At 61.4% G+C, this 16,011-nt stretch overlaps 1 protein-coding gene across 1 annotated transcript in view; it reads right to left on the bottom strand.

Moving 5' to 3' along the window:
- Positions 1 to 15,521, bottom strand: part of OSGIN1 (oxidative stress induced growth inhibitor 1) — a 31,411-nt gene extending 15,890 nt beyond the window's left edge. The window contains exons 1-2 of the mRNA XM_059382632.1: positions 15,429 to 15,521; positions 14,806 to 14,996 (exon numbers count right to left, since the gene is read on the bottom strand). The gene's annotated coding sequence lies outside the window, so the exon portion shown is untranslated. The remainder of the gene's footprint in view (positions 1 to 14,805; positions 14,997 to 15,428) is intronic.
- Positions 15,522 to 16,011: the final 490 nt, after the last annotated feature.

The following is a 16,011-nucleotide window of genomic DNA, read 5'->3' as shown; positions in this document are numbered from 1 at the left end:
GGGAGGACTTGACATTTGCCCTTGGCCTTGAGCTGTACCAAGAGATAGTCCAGTCCCAGTGCGACCCCCACGTGGGCACAGCTCTGCTCGACTGGGAGACCCCCTCCCCACTACCCCCAACGGCTCTGATATAACCAGCAGTGGCTGTGAGCGACCTCCGGGGCCGCTGCTGACCGCGCGTCAGCAAGGGGCGGTGAAGGCCCAGATGGAAAGACTCTGCAGCCAGAGCCGATGTGGAAGCCTTGGGAATGCCAGAAGCAGAAGCAGCGGCCCGGAAACTGGGGGGTGCCCCCTTGCCTCGTGGGACCTGGAGGCCGGAACCCAACCAGGCAGGGGATCAGGCAGAGAGAGGAAGTGAGGCCAATGGGACTTTCTGGGTTTTGTTCTGATGGACTGTGGGCATCTAGTGCCGGGGACACAGCGCTGGGTCCGACTGTGTGCTGTCCTGGACCCTGGAGCCAGAAGCACCCGAGGCACCCAGCCATCTGTTCTCCCTCTGGCCTCTGCGGCTGTTGCCCCTTGGTCCTGTGGAGCAGGGGCCTCACTGTGTTTGTTGTTTTTGGCTCGCACGCTGCTGAAAAATGTCATGTTTGCCACTGTTATCGGTTTTACCAGCCCTCGGGGCCTTGCCTTCTCGGGCAGGTGGGGTCAGGGCCCGGGTGATCTAACCTAGGGTCAGGTGCCTGGATCTTTCCCAGCGACGGGACAGGAGGGAAGAAGAGCCCTGAGAACGTTCTGCACGATTCTTCCCTGAACAGCGAACAGTGCTGTGCTCAGCATGGAAGTCCTAAGAAGTGGGCTTCGGGGCTCCAGGGTCAACACGGAGGCAGGATTCCAGAGCCCTGTCCTCGCCCACGGAGGCCCCACATGGCTGGAGGGTCTCTTCCAAGCTTGCGAATGGCAAACGGGAGCCTGCGCTCCCCTGCTGGACCACCTCCAGGGCTGCCCGTGGTCCCCAGGCCCACCGAGGCTTCAGCACAGGCAGGCCCCTGCAGCAGCTGGCCTGGAAAGGCCTCCTCCCAGGCCCCGAGGGAGCGTGCTCCCTGCTCTGCCCATCATGCCCTGCTTTGCCTTCCTCTGGTTCTGGGCAAACCTCTCTAGATCTGTCTCCATTCCTGGAGCTCAGACCAAGGTGGGGGGACTGGTGCTTGCATTTCCCCAGGCCTACTGTGTGCTGGCTGCCCACGTGCCCGCGGCGCCCCGTGGCGGTGAGCAAGGACACAGAGGCGCCAAGAACGTTTTCCTCGCGGCGGGCACTGGCTGCGGCACTGGCTGCGCGGAGAAGCCCGGGAGGGAGACAGCGGGGGGGGGGGGGGGCCAGCTCTGTCCTACACCCGAGGCGCTCGGGGACCCGTCCAGCTGGGCACAGAGGGCTGGAATGTGGGGGCCAAGGCGTCTGGGCTGGGGAGTGAGTGTGGGTGCTGTTGGCAAAGAGAAGACGCCACAGTCTGGGGGTCAGAGGAGCTCCTGGGGAGAGAAAGGCGGCCCGGCCAGAGAGGGCCCCGTCCTCATGGCCTGCTCAGGTACACGCACCCCCACCACCTCGGGGGGATGCTGTCGGGCAGAGGTGCCAGAGGACGCATCTTCACGGGGCCGGTGACATCCCCGCATTGGTTGTGACTCTGGAGCCCCCGGACCTCAGGCAGATCCCGTGAGGATCTTGCAAAGCAGCTTAGAGGCTTAGCGGCCTGCCTGGCTCTGGGCTGAGGTGATGGTGATGGGGAGGGAGGGACAAAGAGAGGGAGGGGGGGCCGAGGGGGCTGGGACTGCCCGGAGACAGAAGGCCGAGACCCATGTGAGGACGAGAAGAGCCACCGCCCAGTCCCTCCTAGCTGAACCCCGGCCGGGGCTCCAGGCGGCCACTCTCATCAGCCACAGTCCCAGACGGGGAGACTGAGGGGCAGCGAGGGGCTGAGCCTGGCGGCCGGTGTCCCCAGCGCCCAGTCCCTTCTCGGTGAGGGGGCTGCGGTTTCTGAGGACCCACCCAGAGCTGAGACCCAACGGAACCACAGCAGCTTCCGGCTGGGGGTCCTCGTCCCCGCCACGCTCTTCACCACCACCATTACCAACACACTCGTCACCACCACGGTCGAGATCACGCCCCGCAGAGCCGCAGCTACAGCCTGGACGGGGGGTGGGGGGTGGGGTGGGCACCACAAAGATAAGATTGCTTCCTATCTGCACATTGGAGTGGGGGGGGTCCAACAGTGGGACGCGGGCACTGGGACCAGTGCTGGGGGAGGATGGGGCTGGGACCTAGGTGCTTCCCTGCGGAGACAGGAGCCCCACCTTGCTCCGGGGCTGTGTACCGCAGGGCCCGACAGGCCCCAGGCCCCTTGGACCGATTTCTCCCCGCCATGCCGGGCAGCCCGCCACCGGACCGTCCCGCCGCCTGTCCTCTGTGGCGCTGGGCTGCTGCCAAAGGGCACAGTCAGGTCCGGGCAGGCGCTGGAGGCTCTGCATGTTTGCTGCGTGGCTGGAGGTGGAGGAGAGGCCCGGCTGTTGGGGCTTCGGGAGGTTTGCCCAGATGTTGACTGCGCAAGCGGGTGTGGTGGGGACGAGTGGACGGCAGGCGGCCTCACCTCCAGAGATCCTGCATCCCCCGATGCGGTGCTGCTCCAACCGTGGAACGGGAGGCATGGAGGCGAAAATTGCCGTCGGGCCGGGCCTGGCTCCACTCCCCTCACAAGTCCGTGCAAGGACAGGCCTGTCTACCTCTGGCTGTCAAGGACTGCGGACCTCAGTCCAGGCCCCCGCGGCCTTTCCTCTGGAACCACCCCCGCGCCCCCCGCCGGCCTCCACCTTCCATTTCAGCAGTCACCAGTCGGGAGGCAGGGACAGATCTGTGTCTGCCCGAGCCCTCCTCACTCTGAGATCTGTGGCCCTCTGAGGGCCTAGACGGTTCCTTCACCTGCACGGTCAGACACAGAATCCTGGGAGCGAGGACGTCTGGGCTCAGAGGGTGCTGTCCCACGAGCCCAGCGCCCCCCTCTCCAGGTGGACAAGCTCGGGGTAGTGAGGGGAAGTGGTCCCTCCAGGCTCACCCAGCAGGAACAGCCTTGGAGATCTGCCTAGTGCTGCCTCCCCCTCCGGATGCCTGTGGCCCCCGGGAGGGAGCCCGGACACCCCCGCCCTCCAGTGATGCCCCCAGCAGGCATTTATCACCGGGCGCTGTGCTGAGAAGTGGGCATACAACGAGGGAGAAAGACCCCGATCTTCCTGTTCTCAAGGAGATGATTGCCAGGGGCGGGGGGAGGTAAGTGCTTAGGTGTGCTCTCACGAACTGACCTCTCTGGGGGTATCAGGAAAAGCTGCCCCAGGACAAGACAGCCAGGCCGGGAATGGAGTGGTGGGTAAGGATTGACCAGGGGAGAAGGCTTGTGGGTGAGGGCAGCAGCAGGTGCAAAGGCCCTGAGGTTGCAAGGAGATTTTTGAGAAACTGAAGTGTCTGAGTGAGGACGGCCGGGGCTCACAAAAGCCAGATCCTGTAGGGCTGGTGGCCATGGAAGGAGTTTGGTCCCCGCCCCCACCCTGAGAGCAAAAGGAAGACCCCCAAGAAGGGTGACAGGATCAGGCCTGCGGTGTGAAAAGGCAGTGGGCAGGCTGAGGGCAAGCCCGGGGCCGGGGCTATGGCAGCTGTCCCAGGAAAGCATCAAGGTTCTCGCCACTTCCTGTTCCCACAGGGGACCCGCCAGATTCCAGGATGGTGTGTGTGTGTGTACACACGTGTGAGTGTGTGTGTGTTGTGGGGATGGGAGGGGCAGAGAGGTCCATGTGCCAGCAGGCGGGGCTTGCTGTGGTGAGAAAGGTCAGAGGGGACATGGGTATGGCCTCTCCTCCTTCCCAAAGGTCCAGACGAATGGGGGTGCAGAATCCCATCATGCCCTCTGCCCCCCGCAGCATCAGTATTTTCCACGTATGTAAACATGGACACACACAGGTTGTAACCTGCACACAGTGTCCCACACACCAAGGACTGCAGACATGCTTTCTACGTGACCACCAGCCGGGTCAGACAGGAGCCATGCCCAGCACCCCAAAAACCTCCGTGGGGTCCTCTCCGTCAACCCCTTTCCTGACTTTTGTCCCTGCGCATCAGTGCTGTCTGCTCTCGGTCCTGACGTCAGCGGAATCTCACAGAATGTCCTCGCGTGTGTCTGGATCTTTCTCTCCACTCTGTGGCCTTGGGGTTCACTCGCATGGACGAGCGGGCCAGCGGTTCCCTCTTTTTTTATTACGGAGCCCAGGTCCACTGTCCGCAAACACCACAGCGGGCTTATCCACGCCCAGCTTTTTCCTGTGACGGTTCCCAGGCAAGCCTCGGTGGGGACATCTGCTTTCGTTTACTTGGGGTGAAGTCGGCCGGGTCATAGGGAGGGCGAGTGTGCAAGCTGATGAGAAACCACACATGGCCTTCCAGAGGCTGTGCCCCCCTGTCCTGGGGGACTGGTGCCGCCCCCACGCTGGACCCCACCAGCCCCAACCCCCAGCGGCCCGTCAGTGCTTGGCAGGTGGCCTCTGCCCTATGGGGAGAAAGGCCCTGCCCCAGCAGCCCTGCTGTCTCCCCAGCCGAGTCTCGGGCTCGCTCCCACCTCAGGCCTCACACTGCCACCAGCCCAGAGGCTCACCGTTCCCCGACACGCGTCACTTCTGTCCTCCCAGACGAACTGTCCTTTCTGCCTGGAGCCTATGTCCCTCCACTGCCGTCCTGGGGACAGCCTCCTGGGCCTCTCAAATCTCCCTAGGGCATCTTGGTGACCCGCTGGCGTGCCAGCATCTCTGGCCCCACGTTCTCCCGCCTCCTGTAAGCCACCTTGGCTCAGGCTCTCCTGACACCCCAAGTTTGCCTTGGGGTGGGGACGGTGGCTGCTGCTCCCAGCCGGGGTCTCGGGGGCGGGAGGCCGCTGTCACCACGAAATTACTGCATCAGCGAGGCCGAGGCTGGGTGGACACACAGGCAGCTGTGACCTGTGACCCCCGGCTGGTGAAGCACGCACACGGCTCACGCGTGCAGCTCCACGGTGTTTGGTAGCGGGCCGCCACTGAGACCGAGGTATGCGACACACCCAGCTCCGCCTCCGACTTTCCTCCCCACAGGTTAGTGCTGCCTGTTCTTGGACTTGCTAGAAAAGGAACCACACAGGCTGTTCCCTCTGGTCTCTGCCTTCCCTGGCTGGTTCCAGACTCCTCCTCTCTGTCTCCTGGGCCTTGCTGGGTCCCCTCTCAGCAGCCACCTGGCCTTTTGATCAAGGCAAACCCTGGCCCACGAATGTCCCCCTGGTCCACCAGGCCACACGTCTGGGCTTGGTGTGATAACACGGCGAGCCACTTCCTGTTTGTCGGGGGGGAGCCTGAGAGGTGGGCCCCCTCAGGGCAGTGTGTTTTCATGCATCAGCACCTGGGAGCTCAGGAAGGTCTCGGACCCCATCCCAGACGCACTGTCTAGGAAACCTGCTTCTTTCCTTTACTTCAAACCCCCGCTGCTTCTGGCACCAGATGTGGGGGTGTTTCCTGCACCGACCAATTCTCCTCTGCCACAGCTCAACCCGTTCTGACAGCAGCTGGAGCTGGCCCAGACCCCGCGGGGGAGGGGCTCAGCTCCACAGATGCCCTGACCCACACTCTGACTTGGCGACAACCACAGGTTCCCACGACCCCCTCATCGGGCTCACTAGTTTGCTAGCGTGGCTCCCAGAACACCAGAGAACGGTGCAACTGACGATTACTGGTTCATTACAATGGCGGTGGTCCTGGATGCAGGGTGAGGTCCGGGAGGGTCCTGAGCACAGGAGCTCCTGTCCCTGTGGAGCCCAGGTGTGTCCACCCCCTGGCACGTGGATGTGCTCACAGCCTGGAAGCCCTCCAAACCCTACACCTTAGGGACTATAAGGGAAGCTTCGTCACAAAGGCAGGATGGACCATGAGCTCGGTGTCCTGCCCCCACCGCCCCTCCCGGGAGGATGGGGGGTGAGGCTGCTGTGCCAGAACCACTCTGGGTCACCTCAGTGGGACAAAAGGCACTCCCCCACCCAAGAAAGATTGCAGGAGGATGTCTGTGTCGGAACTGGGGTCAAAGATCAATTATCACCATAAAAGATGCTCCAGGATTCTTTATCGGTCAGAAAGCTACAAAGGTTGGAGGAGCTCTGGCCAGGAGCCAGGAGAAAGACCAAACTATGCATTCCTTCCATGGCAATGCCCCATTAGCTAGGGCAGAACGTCGTTGGTTGGGGGGGGCCTGGTCGGTTGGCCTGGCAGACTCTGCTTCCACGAACTCTCCAGGGGTTCTGGTGCAGCTCGAGTGTGAGGAGCCCTGAATCCCGGCGCGTAAGTGCGCTGGCGATGAATCAGACTCAATGGGAACACCGCTTTCTATGAGTAAGAGGACGCTATTGTCATTCTAAAGAACGTGGAAGGTTCTGCTACACAGGCCTGAGGTCTGATCCGTAATCAGAGCACTGGCTCGAGCCTCCCCGGCAGACCGGCCAGTTCCCAGCTGCCTGCCTGGCTCAGCGCTGATGGGGTGTAGAGACGGTGCCCAAACGTCTGACCCACACGGAGGGAGCAGGGGGGTCCCAAGGTGTCTGTAGTCACCCTGTCGGTAGGGGCCCGGCATGCCAACTCTTTTCCACTGGCTTCTCACACATCTGTGCTCTAGCTTCTCTGTCCTGCTCTGAGCCCGGGGAACCTGGTGCCCTGACGGGCCAGCTTCTGCTTGGGTTCCATCAAGGAAAGACTGGAGCAGGACGGCAAAGGGCAGAAGGCAGAGTGGGGAGAAGAGGGCTTGGTGGAGAGCCAGCCACCTTGAACAGCCAGCCTCGGGGCATGGTGGAAAGCCCTAATTTGCAGCGCTGGTCACTCTGTGTGGTGTACATGTTGCCACCAGCGTCAGTTTCAAGCTACGGCGTCGAGTTGCAACGGCTCTGCGCGCCAAGGCCGGGACAGGCGTGCAGGAGGACTGCCGCGGGTATAGGTGACATCATGATCACAGCTTGTGGCAAAATCATCAGGAAGTGAGGAGTTCAAATGATGGATTATCTTTGTTCGGAATACGATTCATGTAATTTTTAAACATGGGGGTGTTCCATAACCGGCTCCCAAAACTCCTGAAAAGGTCACAATCAGCTCTGGCAAGTGAGTGGGCATGAGCGGGTCTGGGTGCAGTGTTGGCCGGGTTGACAGGTCGTCGGTCGTAGCCACCCGGAGAAGACACTGCGGCCAGCGCCAGCCTCTGATTCCTCTGCCCGGCTCTCCCTCTACTCCAGCGACATCCTCTCCCCTGTCCCTTCCTGCTCTGCTATCCCCAGGGTGCCCCAGTGCTTCTTGTTCCCTTCCTGGCTCCCCGAAAGGGCATCCTGGGAGTGGCAGACAAGGGAGGAGATTCCCACCCCTGCTGGCACCCCTGCTGGCACCCCTGCTCGCACTCCTGCTCGCACCCCCACCGACCTGCCTCCTCTTTCTTTTACTCCTCAGCCTTCTGCACAAGATGTCATTGGAAGAAATGATTCCGACACCAGAAACCAGAAACCCCTGGGGGCATGGGGAGTTTCTCTAGGACAGATACGCATTCCTTATAAAAGGGACTGCGCCCCAGCTGGAATGACCATGAGCGTCTGTCGGGATAACGGTGCCCGTGGCCGTGGACCCGACCATCGCTTGTGAGGGGTTTGTCTTAGACACGGATTTGCACCCATCCGAAGTGATGTCTGTCTAGACTGATTCATTGCAGCACTGTTGAGCCGACAACGGGACGGGGCCAAATGCCAGTCGTCAAGAGACTCGTTAAATAGGCTCTGGCACATTCTTACAATGGAGCAATTTGCGGCCGTGCTTTCTGGAACGACATGAGAGGTGCCCTGTGATTGTGAGGGAAAACAGGTCTGCCCCCGTGTGTGCAAGACAGGGGAAGGGAAGAACGCAGGGCAGAGGCAGGAGGGAGAAAAGGAAGGCGGGGTGGGGGGTGGCGGGAGGCAGGATGCGAGGGGCAGGGCGGGAGGCTCTCTCCCGGGGGGCAAGCTGGCTGCCTGGGACACACTGCTCTCTCCACACCCACTTGCGCTTTGAGGACCGAACTGTTTCCATGGAGCACGCCTGGTCAGCACGTAGGTAAAATCCAAACATATAAAAGCAAATGCTTATGGAGTTTCACGGAGGCCTCCCCACCACTTGGGTCCCCAGAACTCGAGCTAGGGCCTGGCCCCTCCTGCCGGCTGACCAGGGTGGAGGCACCCCACCGCCGGCCCAAGCTCAGCTCAGCGCCTACCTGAGCGAAAGAGTGAGCTGGGAGCTGGGGTATGGAGTGGCGAGCCCAGCCGCGCCGAGGGCTCACATGCCCCGTGGTCCAGGCCTGGCTCAGGGCGTGCTGGCCGTATCTGTGGATTGACTGACTGCTGGACAAGGGCCCACACGCTCTCCTGGAACAGACCTTCTGGTTGGTTCTACAGGAAGCTTGATTTCAGGTGTTTTGCCTTCCCCTGTGACTCATCGGATGACCTCGTGCAGGGGGTGGCTTTAGAGCAGCATTTCTCAAACTCACTGCCCACACACCCTTTCTTTTTGCAGAACCAATGTTTCCTGGGACACACTTTGGGAACCCTTGGCTAGACATTTACCTAAGTAATGACTGTCACCCTTGAGGCCTGGAGAGACCAGGGATTTAGTGAGTCAAATACAGTGTTTGGGGCTTGGAGGACTGCAAGGCCCGGGACACCAGCCTGGTCTCCTACTCCAGAGACACAGGCTGATTGAATTGGTGTGGGGTGTGGCCCAGGCGCTGGGAGTTTGAAAAACTCCCCCAGTGCTCCCCATGGGCAGCCAGAGTTGAGAACTGTTTTTCTAGATCTGGGATTGGTGGGAGGGGCAAGAGGGGGAACTTTGTGTTGCAATCTGGGGTCACATTACTAGGGGCATCACCCATAGAAGGTGGAGGTGAAGGTCCTGTTTGGGCACTGATCAATGACATTTGGTTCTGAGCCTACATCTTAACAGAAAATTGGAAAATGTCTGGAAAAGAGGAACCCATATGGCCAGAAGGTTCCAGATTGGGTCTTCAGGGGCTCACACTAGGCCTGCTCTTCCTGGAGAATTCCTGCTACAGACAGAGGTGGCAGGCGCTCCTTGGAGAGTGGCTCCACGGGTCACAGCTGCCCTCAGCTCTGTCAATTTAGGGCTCGTCATTGAAGCCATTCTGGTTTCACAAGTGCCCTGCGGGATGGTCACTCCAGGAAAGGCTCCCTGAGGATGGGCTGAAGATGCTGAGAGAGGCCCAAGTCTTTCAACCAGACCAGTGACTCCTGGGGTGCCGGTGGGGGCGAGACCAGCTAGCTTGAGGCACAGTTCAAGGAGATCATGCGTGTTCAAGAGGTGGGAGCGAGGTGAGGGGTCAGGACAATCCTGTGGGCGGAAGCTGGTGGCAGGGCTGGGTCCCCCAGGCAAGGGCGCAGGGAGGGCCTTGGTCTCGGGGCTCACCGTTGTATTCCGAGCCGCACGGGGGGGCAAGACGATGCCTGGATGTGGGGGAAGGTGGGTGGTCAGGGAATGTCTCTGAGGAAGTGACATTTCCACTGATCCCCACAGGGCGTGGGCGGAGAGTCAGCCACAGAAAGAGCACTCTAGGCAGAGAACAGCACAGGCAAAGGCCCTGGGGCTGGCAGGTTCGGTGTGAGGACCGCAGTGGGCCTGGGGCTGGGGAACGGGGCATGACAGTGAGGTGGGTGGCGGCCGGCCACGCGTGGCTTTGAGAGGCCGTGTGGTGAGCAGCGCGCTTCAGGGGCCGGTTCCCAACGGGGTGACCTGGGGAAGCAACCTAAGGCTCTGGGCCTCAGTTTCCTCACTGGTAAAATGGGGACAAAAATAGCGACTATTGCCCAGGACGGGGAAGGGCAGAGCGTATGGAGGACAAAGCCTGGCATGCAGTAAGCTCACAGAAGTGTCCCGCTCCCTCGCCCTCCCCCTCCTGCTCCCCCTCCTTCTCCATGGAGGAGCCCAGGAGACAGAGCTGGGCCTAGAAACCAGGTCAACAGGCTTGGGGCTCTGGGTCCTTTCCACTCTGACTGCTCCCTCCCTCCTCTCCTGTGTACACACCCTGATCTGGAAGAGTCTGCAGCTGGCAGAAGCCCAGGGTTTTTGGATCCTCTCCAGGCCCCTAATTGGGATTTTCTGCGTCTCTACCACTGTGACCACATCCCTGGAAAGAGGATTTGGCGAGCCTGCACGCGCCCCCCAACCCCAGCCCCGCGGGCTGTGTGTGCCCTGGCAGGCCTGCTGCCTCCTGCCAGGTGGGAAGGAGCTGGCGTGTCCCTCAGCGTGACCCTCGGGCTCTGGCGGGCACAGGAAGGGGCAGGCAGCGACTGGTGGAGGGAAGCTACAGCCAGAGGGGGAAGGGAGGCTCAGAGGCCAGACCTCCCCGGCCTTAGTTCCCTGTGGGGTCCGGGACGGCTCCCCGGAAGTGCCCTTCCTGCCCTCCAGCTGCTCGGAGTCAAGGCCGACTCCTCCATTTATACCCGAGTCATCGGCAACCCCCCCTACTTGCAAAACCATCCGGAGTTGGACCACCTTGAACGTCTGCAGCCACCACGTCTCTGCCACATGGCCTCCCGACTGAACGGAGCACGTGGCACCGGGGCTTGCTCAGACCACAGCCCATCCTCCACCCAGCTGCTGGGATGACCACACCACCCAAAGCCAGACGGTGTCCCTAGCCCTCTGATGACCTCCCTCTCGCCAGGGGTCCAAACCAGTCTTCTCTGACCTGCCCTCCCCACCTGTCTGACCTCTCCCACCGCCCTGCCCTTCTGGGCTTCCGGCTGCTTTCGGCACAACCCCGCCACAGGCCCTTTGCGCCTGCTGTTCCCTGGACCGAGAACGCCCTTCTCTCAGACATCCACGGGACTTGTTCCCTTAGTTTATTCAAGTCTCTGCTCAAATGTCTTCCCAGTGAGACCAGAACACCCTGTATAAAAGGGTAACTCCCACCCTCCTTATCCAGCTGTGTTTCTCTATATACCCTCACCACCACTTCACGTACTTCATGCTTACTTATTCATTTGTTTGTCTGGACCCCCACACTGGGATGCAATTTTCCCTGAAGCCAGGGTGTTTTCTGTTCTGTGGGCTTGGCACATAGGAGGTGCTCAGTAAATATCATTATATAAGTTGAGCCCATGGGTGATCTTTATGCAAGAGATCACCAGGACAGCTCTCTCCTGGGCTCCTTCCTTTGGGACTGACCTTTCTGTCACTGGAGGCACAGCATCGGAGAAGTCAGCTCCTACATGGTGCGTTAAGGCCCCTGGCACTCTGGGAGCGGTCACATGGCTTTCCTGCCAGTGGAGGCTAAGAACACCAGCGTGGGAGCCGCTTTCTGACCATGGAATTGGGGTAGGTCACATTCCATTCATTCAGCCAGTGTGGGGCTGGTGCTCTGTGTGGGCAAGGGCCAGGAGCACGGGGGACAGACCATGCTGCCTGTTCCTGGTGGGGCTCGGAGATCAGAGGAGGGGACGGTGAGCCAGCAAAGACCAAAAGTGAAACTGATGGTGGGTGTGGGGGTGGGGGCGGGCACAGACACCTCGATCCCCTGTCACGGGAGGTTTTTGGCAAGGGCAGGGAAGAAAGGCTGAAGGCATCAGCCGGAGGACGCTGGGCGAGAGGGAGATTGCCTGCAGGGGTGGAGGTGGGAAAAGCAGAAGCCAGCGGGGCCTGGGGTGCACAGAGCAGAGAGGGGGTCTCGGGAGAGTGGCAGAGGGCTCCTGGGGCACGGATGGCCCCTGTGGGGATTGCAGAACAGAGACGGCCCAAAGGACCAAGACTAGAGGCTGTTGGGACGGTCAGCGAGGGTCCCGGAAGTGGCGGGGTGCGGGGGTGAAGGGCGGGAGCAGAGAAGCTTCCAGGCAAAGCCAGGGTGTCAGGGTGCTCATCGGTAAAGCGTCGGTCCGGGTGCCCTCTGCGGGGCTTTCTGTCACAGATGCCCAGATGTCTGCTAGGCTAGCCCTGCTCCCGCCATCTCCCGGCAAGTGGCTTGGGGCACGGCAGGAGGGGCAGCAGGCATGGCTAGCGGGGAGCACGAGCTAGTCCACCGCACTGTTAAATGCAGACGCCACACTCTCTCCTGGGCGGTGCTGAGACCCCATCACATCGCGGGCAGAGAGGACACAGGAGGCGGGCCGAAGGGTAGCTCCCCCAAAGACACGCCCAAGTCCTAACCCCAGGAACCTGTATGTGTGACCGGTATTTGGAAAAAGGATCTTTGCAGATAAAATCCATTAAGGATCTAGAGATGAGACCCTCACGGATTTACCACAGGCCCTGTCCAAAGACTGGTGTTCTTTTAAGAGAGAAGGCGTGGGGCGCCTGGGTGGCTCAGTCATTAAGCAGCTGACTTCGGCTCAGGTCATGGTCTCATGGTCCCAGGGTCCCAGGACCGAGCCCCACATCGGGCTCCCTGCTCAGCGGGGGTCTGCTTCTCTCTCTGCCTCTGCCTGCTGCCCCCCCCGCTTGTGTTCCTTCTCTCTGCTGTCTCTGTCTGTCAAATAAATAAAATCTTAAAAACAAAGAGAAAGAGGAAAAAAAAAAAAAAAAGGACGCTGGGGTGGCTCAGTTGGTTGAGCAGCTGCCTTCGGCTCGGGTCATGATCCCAGCATCCTGGGATCGAGTCCCACATCGGGCTCCTTGCTCAGCAGGAAGCCTGCTTCTCCCTCTGCCTCTGCCTGCCACTCTGTCTGCCTGTGCTCGCTCTCTCTGACAAAAAAAAAAAAAGAGAAAGAGAAGGCAACTTGACAGACACAGGGAAGCCATGGGTCCACGGAGGCAGAGCTCGGAGGACGCGGCCATAGGCCAGGGAAGCCCGGGGCCCCCAGAGCTGGGAGAGGCAGGAGGGGCCTCCCCCATACTGTGGGGTCTGGTCCTGCCCATACTGTGATCTTAGGTTCTGGCCTCCAGACCAGGGAGAAGATAGGTTTCTGCTGCTCTAAGCCCCCTGCTTGTGTCTACACGGTACCACTGCCCCGGCCACTCACACAGAAGGGACCACAGGCACGCGAACGTCTGGCCTCAAGGGGATTTTGTCCAGGACCACTTTCCCTCCAGAGCGTCAGGCTCCCGCCCAGCCGTACACCTGCTCTCAGTCTGGGGAGCTGGGGAGGCAGGGAACGTGGTTCCGGGGGACATGGCAAGTGGGGCCTCGGCCCCCGCCCCGGGAACACCTTCCCAGCTTCCTGTCTGCCCAAGACGGAGTTGTCAGAAGTCAGGGACAAGGGGAGCAGGTACGAGGTGTGGCCTGGCTGTGCTCGGCCTCATCGGCCCGGGGCGGCAGCCTCCGAGCCCCCACGCTAGGCTGTCAACCTTGGAGACTGCTTCAAACGGGAAAGGGGATTGCACAGGAGGCCACGTTCTCCCAATCGCGGGCGAGCCCCCCCCCCCCCCGTGTGAATGCACTGATGCAGAGCCATGCTGATCCCCAGAACTCCCAAGGCCAGGGTTGGGAAGGGCGGCGCCGTTTACGCTCTGCTCACCCCACCAGGAGGCTTAGCGCATCCTTTGCATTACAGCACAAGAAGCCGCGGCTTCCCCTCCTAGGAGCTGCGATTACAGGATTTTACAGACAGGGAAACTGAGGCACATGACCTTCCCACGGTCACGCCCCCTTCAGTAAACGGCAAGGCCGGGTCAGAAACCAGAAGAGCCCAATCTCGGCGGAGCAGCTGAAAGGCATAATGAGGGGCCCCTGACCGAGGCGAGGGCCTGGGAAAGCAGAGGCGGAGAACTCGGGCAGAGCAGGGCTGGGGCGGCCGGCAGAGCCCAGGGCTAACGGAGGTCTGGCCGCTGCCCAGCCCAGCTGTGTGTTCTCTGGGGCGGAACCGGAGGCCGTGGAGGGGCGGGACCCTGGCCTGGGACGTGGGTTTGTGCCGGGAGTTAGTGATCTCCGAGCTGATTCTTGCGGGCGGCCAGGACTCGCAGAGGAAGGACGGGGGCAGGGGGTCAGATCGCAGCCCGCATCTCCAGGCAGGAAGGGGGGGGCAGTGCCCGGGCCGAGTCTCCGACGGGTTTAGCTGGACAGAGAAACCCCGGCCAGGGGAAAAGCGCAAGTGAAAGTCAAGCAAGAACCTTCTGAGAACAGTCAGGAGCCCGTGAGGCCACAGCGTTGCTGGCTGTGGGGAGGGTGCGGAGGTGGGATGGGGTGACCTTGCCTGATCTGTGGTCCCTCCAGCGGACTTGAGGTTCAGGCAGTGGAGCGCGGGGCCCCCCGGGGAACTTGCTCACCACATGTGAGGCTCCGGCCTGATTTCAGAGACTCCGGCCGAGGTGAGAGGCCCAAGATCCAGACAGATGGAGGCTTGAGGGCTGACCTGCCCCTGTTCACCTCTGCGGGGCCCCAGCGTGGCTGGTGGAGAAGGGCGTGGTGCTGGGAGTTGGGAGGGGTGAGTGCCCTGAGGAGAGCCCTCGTCTAGCTGCGACAGGGCCTGATGACCAAGGTCAAAGTCCTGCTGAGAGCAGCTTGGGCCCGCGTGTGCCATTATGCGCCGGGGCCACCCATGGACGAGCTCCGTGCGGGTGGGGCCGGAGTTAGCCCATTTTACTGCTGGGGAGACTGAGGCTCGGGGGTCACGGCGCTTTCCTGATGGTACAGCAGCAGGTGCTAGGCGGGGGCTCACGCACGCGTGCTTGCTCCGGGGCTGGAGGGCCAGAGGGCCCTGCTGCCCCCTCTCGGGAGCCTCATCCCCCTCTCTGGCCAGGCGAGGCCCCCACACCAGATCCCCAGCTTCCCCAGAGACACTCTGCCCCTCCCTGCCGAAGCCCCCTCCTTACCTGGTGACACACAGGCTGGGTGCTGCAGGGTGACAGGTGACCAGGGCTGGCTGGGGAGGAGCGGGCACAGTGTGGCTGGTCCTCCTTCAGGGGACACCCCTGCCCCGACTTGAATGTAGCAACAGGACAGTAGGGGCACAAGAGTCCACGCTGTCCTGTTTGTCGCATCACAAAGTCCTTCCCTGTGCTGGCTGGGGGGTTGGGGGAGGGAGTCTCAGAGCAGTGCTGCCCCGGGGGCCCTGGCCTGGCTCAGATCCCCCCGTCTGCTGAGACTCTACTGGGGCACCGGCAGCCTTGGGGGAACACCAAGAAAATGGGCGCATCTTGCCAAGGTGAGTCCCGGGCAGGAGGGAGCTGGGTGACAGGCACGGGTTTGCTTCCGAGCTCTGGTCGGGGCACTGGAGACAGGGGCCATTGCTGTCAGCCCAGCACCACGACCGGAGAACCTGCTGCAGGTGTGGCTTGCAGCCAAGGTCTGAGCCTCCGGAAGACTAAGTGTCCCCATCTGCGGCGTGGGAGCGGACCTAGTGCATCAGGCCGTGGGCATCTGGGGCATCTCTGAGAGCTGACACCCCCCCCCTCCACTGGGGCCCAGGACGGGGCAGATATCCTTCTCTACATACCGGAATCTTCTGGACGGAGCTGCAGAAAGAGAAGCGAACCACAGCTCTGAAAAGGAGGCGCTGGAGCGGGCAGAACCCGGAGGCAGAACCCGGAGGTGCCGGCACAGGAGTAGCGGAGGGAGGACGCTGCCCAGAGTCCGGGCTTGCCATGGCCTTCCCCAAGGACCCACGAATCATCGCGTCCGACATTTCGAAACGTTTTCTCCCTGCAGCCACAGAGGCTTTTGAAACAGACACAAGAAACATCTCATGTGGAGAGCCAACATGGAAAGTTCCAGAATGAAAGAACTCGCTTGCTAGCTTCCATCCGTTTTATGAATTAAAACGGATGCGTTCCCGCTGCGTCCACTCGGCTCCCAAGGGATGACGTCCGGATTGGGAACCTGTATCTGGGTTCAGATGAAGCATGTCCCAGCCTCTGTGGTCACCGGCGGTCCTCAGCAGGACAGAAGTGGAAGAGGACACCCGTGTAAAGCTATGGTTTGCTTGTGTGTGAAGGTCACAGGTAGAACAACGATGCCTGAACACAGTCACTTCTGGGGGCGGGGAGGCCCAGGCACGACGCCTGGATCTCTGTCACCCA

This window comes from Mustela nigripes, chromosome 17 (assembly GCF_022355385.1).
Source record: "Mustela nigripes isolate SB6536 chromosome 17, MUSNIG.SB6536, whole genome shotgun sequence".
NCBI lineage: Eukaryota > Metazoa > Chordata > Mammalia > Carnivora > Mustelidae > Mustela > Mustela nigripes.
The sequence above is the reverse complement of the archived record's forward strand: the minus strand, read 5'-3'. Positions and strand labels throughout refer to the sequence as shown.